This window comes from Notothenia coriiceps, unplaced genomic scaffold, assembly GCF_000735185.1.
Source record: "Notothenia coriiceps isolate Sejong01 unplaced genomic scaffold, NC01 NC01_scaffold00019411, whole genome shotgun sequence".
Lineage (NCBI taxonomy): Eukaryota > Metazoa > Chordata > Actinopteri > Perciformes > Nototheniidae > Notothenia > Notothenia coriiceps.
In genome coordinates, this window is record NW_011352112.1 from 1 (window position 1) to 4,111 (window position 4,111).

Genomic DNA, 4,111 nt, shown 5'->3' on the forward strand with positions numbered 1-4,111 from the left:
GTGAGTGTGTGTGAGTGTAATTAAAAATACTCATTATGCATTATGATGCGTTTCTTCAGCTCTTCTTCGTGTTGAAGTTGAATCTGATCTGACTCTGACAGCCTGGTGTCATGGAAACAGGAAACCAACAGCTTCTGTAATCTGGAAACCATCAGCATCTTCGTTATCAGTTCCTCAGAAAAGCAGCTCAGGGAAGTTAAAGACAGTATTATATAAACTTTAATATCATCTTTAATGGACTGTTCAACACAGGCAGGGACAGAGAGACTGAGAATGTCCTCTAAATGTCCTCTAACTCTTTCTCCTTCTATAGAACTGAACCACTGAGCAAACTGAAGACCTGGCCGACAGATGACCCTGATCATGTGACAGACAACCCTGATCATGTGACAGAGACTCTCTGCAGAGGCCTTCACACACCGGGGGAGATTTGTCCAAAACAAGGTCCATTTCCCTGAGACTTCACTCTAATAAAGGCAACAACACATTGACTCTATATTAATAATAATATATAATCAAGATGGCAAACAGACGAGATCCTCTCCTCCCTTTCACAATGAAAGCCCTGTGCGTATTGGAGGAGCATTGATGTTTGTTGTTGGCATGTCAGTTAGTTTAGATTCATGATGAAGTGTTGAAGGTGACGGGGGTTAGCTGCACAGGGTGTGTTGAAAGGGTTAAACGTGGAAAGGCAGACGCTGATAATAACAATAATCTGCAGTTTGAACACCTGGACCAGAGGAGAATGTGAGAATCATAATGAAGCTTTATTGATACAGCACTTTGCAGACAGCACATGCAGCTCAACGTGCTTTACAACATCACAAGTTAGAAAGAAACAACAAGACATCCCCTCAGATCAGAAGAGCTTTACAGAAACATGCAGCAACATGTAACAGGTAACAGGTTAGGAGACACGAGGAGGGAAAGGTGATAATACACGTACATAATGATTTCTCTCCGACAGATAAGACACGAGACGACTGAGTCCATGCCACAATATAAACCCCTTTAACAAAGAGAACATTAAGGCACAACAGAAATACCAATACAAAGATTATAGTAATACAAATATCATAATTCTAATAAAGGTTAAACGATTCAAATATAAAAAAAACAACGTAAAGAGAAATGTTGCTATTGAAATAAATAATATAAGATAAAACCCTTTAAGACCTATACAATAAATACAACATTATAAAAGTCGGGTAATTAATAAAGACTAAAAGAACATTGTTATAAAAAGCTAAAGATGTGTCTTTAGCTGGCGTTTAAAAATGTCTCCTGAGCTTTCCTCTGATATTTATCGTTGTCCCACAGTTTGGGAGCGCAGTGGATGAAAGATGCCTCAGAACGATGTTTATTGACTACAGTTCAGTTTTCAACACAATCGGGCTCAACAGCGCCCTCTGTGATTGGATCCTGAACTTCCTGACGGGCAGACAACCGGCAGTGCGAGTGGGAAACATCACATCCTCCACCCTGACCCTCAGAACCGGAGAACCTCAGGGCTGCGTGCTTAGCCCATGGATGTTTCATAACCTCTGTCTACCCATAAGCCCCCCCCCCCCTCTCAATCAACTTCCTCTTGACTGCCTTTTTATTTTTTTATTTTACTATACTTACTTGTTTGCCTGTCCTTGTTTGTCTACCCTCCCTCATACTGTAAAGCGTCTTTGAGTTGTGAAAAGCGTTATATAAATAAAATGCATTATTATTATTATTATAAGAACTGGATACAGCGTCGAAGGCCTAGTTCATTCCTATGAGAGCTGCTCATTGGCTCATGAGGACAACATGTCCTGACATTCTCCAGAGCAAAACATCACAGATCACCCATCATGCCTTGCTGTCAGAGCAGAAGTACCTGTATGTAGCTTATAGAGCAGAGTTGAGTTTCCCCTAAGCCCCCCCCCCCCCGCTTTTAGTGCATTTTACAACTCTCAGGACCTAGTGATTCTAAGGGCTATAAAATAGTTCACTGGGTAGTTTATTTAATCATCCGCTGATTTGCAGACGTCTCTTTCCCCATGTTAGTCAATGGGAGAAAGTCTTTCTGGACCCAGTGACGTCACGGACTGATACGGAAGTTGTAGTTGTAGTTAAAGACACTTTACAGAGTAAAAATTCATCAAAACATGATTAAAACAACACAATTAAAATATATAAAACACAACATTAATTACAGATGTATTCATTTATTTGTAACAGGGACAGTGCGCATTGATCAACATTTCTGTAAATGTGCCAGAGGCTAATTTTGATCTGTAGTCCCTGGACAGATTTTGTAAGTCAACCTAAAACAGATTTAATTCAAACAAGTAAATACAATCAAATGAAAACTTGCAACATACAGTACTGGAATACTTAATATAAAGAAAATGTTCAAAACTGCTTAGAGGGAGATTTCTCCTTGACTCTCCTCCGTGCTGCAGGTTAAGCACCGGATGTTGATGTGGTTTGACATGCAGCTCCGAGATAGAGATCAGCAGCCCCGCCCTTACATACTCTCACAACTCTCTGACCTGAGACAGTGACAGTACGTCATGGAGAGACAGAACGTTACCTCTGAGAATGCTTCATCCCACTCAATACAAGAGATCCTGATTGGATTTTCATTTCGTTTTGATTACCCCAAATTCGTTAAAGAATGGGGGATTTGTGACTTTGATCTTAGCTATCCCCATTTTTCTCAATCGGCCAACGCTGAGTTGTTTAGGGATCTATCCATTTTTAGCAGAAAGGAGAATTCCGTTGTGTTCTTAGTTTCTTCCTATCAGGGAGCAGTTCAATAAGTAGAATCATGTTAGAAGCTTTTTAACTGCTAGAAGTCATTAGAATAGGTTTGCTCACTTTGAGGATTTGGACCAACTCCTTTTGTAGTATCTGGTGTTTATCCAACTCCTGGTTGGTAGTCATGAATTTAAAACCAAGTAGATGTAACAATATTTTTAAGAACATTAGTGATATTTACTATTGCAATGTTTCAGTCCCTTTATAGACGTTCTGTTGAGTGATGGTTAATAATAGACACTCATATCAGAGAGAAGAGTTAACTGATCATGTGTTGCCAGCATCTAGGAGGGGTCTCTCACTGAGACTCCTCAGTAATGAGAGGGAACCACCTCGCTGGGATGTTACAGAACATTTAGAAAATGATTTTGACATTAGTCCTAGGGAGCTGGAGGAAAGGTCTACCTCTCCTCCTCCGGATAAGAAGTCTAGGACTGCTGTGTCTCCAAACTGATCTTTTGCAGCAGCTGACCAGACGGGCCACCATGAGAGAGCTGCTGAGGACCTGACCTGCTGACGTGGTGCCTTTAAGAGTACAGAGAGTATCTTCATTTATTTTAAACATCATTTTACGTATACATTTAAAGAAAAAATGCTAATGCTGTTAAAGGTGGGGTAGGTAATTCACTTCAGAAACACTCGTTATATTCCATGGAGTGCTCTTAACGTCTCGATAGCAATGAATATCTGAAGTGCTCTGTGGAAGCCGTGGTGCTGTAAAAAGCTCGACCAATCATCTGAGCCGGCTAAAGTAACTGGATGGCCTACCTGCCTGTCAGCCTTCCATCTGTGCACAAACTGATCTCTGCCCTCATTGGTCATGTGTGTTGGAGGAGGGGCTCTGTGAGGAAGTCTGAAGGAAGAGGCAGATTTGTTCCGGCTGTGTATTTTCAGATTCTAGCCACTCGAGCTGGTTTCTCCAAAATGACCTACCCCACCTTTAAGCCAGGCTTTGTGTAGTTTAAAGCCACTCTGACACTCAGTGGTGCTTTTCCATGTGATATACACAGGGGCGGATCTAGAAAAATATTCATGGGGTGGCAAGAGGGTGGCAGGAGAATTTGAGGGGTGGCATCCCCTGGCAGAAGTATATGCTGATTTAATTGCAGTCATATTAATTAATGTTAGTTGGAAAGCCACAATATTAATATTTTAACTAAATAACATTTGGTGACATTATTGTGGCACATCAGTAAAGCCTTAAATATAAATATATAAGGTGGCAGACTTAATTTAATGAATTTTAACTGAACAATAACTGAATGATTTTGTTTCACTCTTAGACCAGCAGGGGAACCAAATCTATGCAGACTGCTGC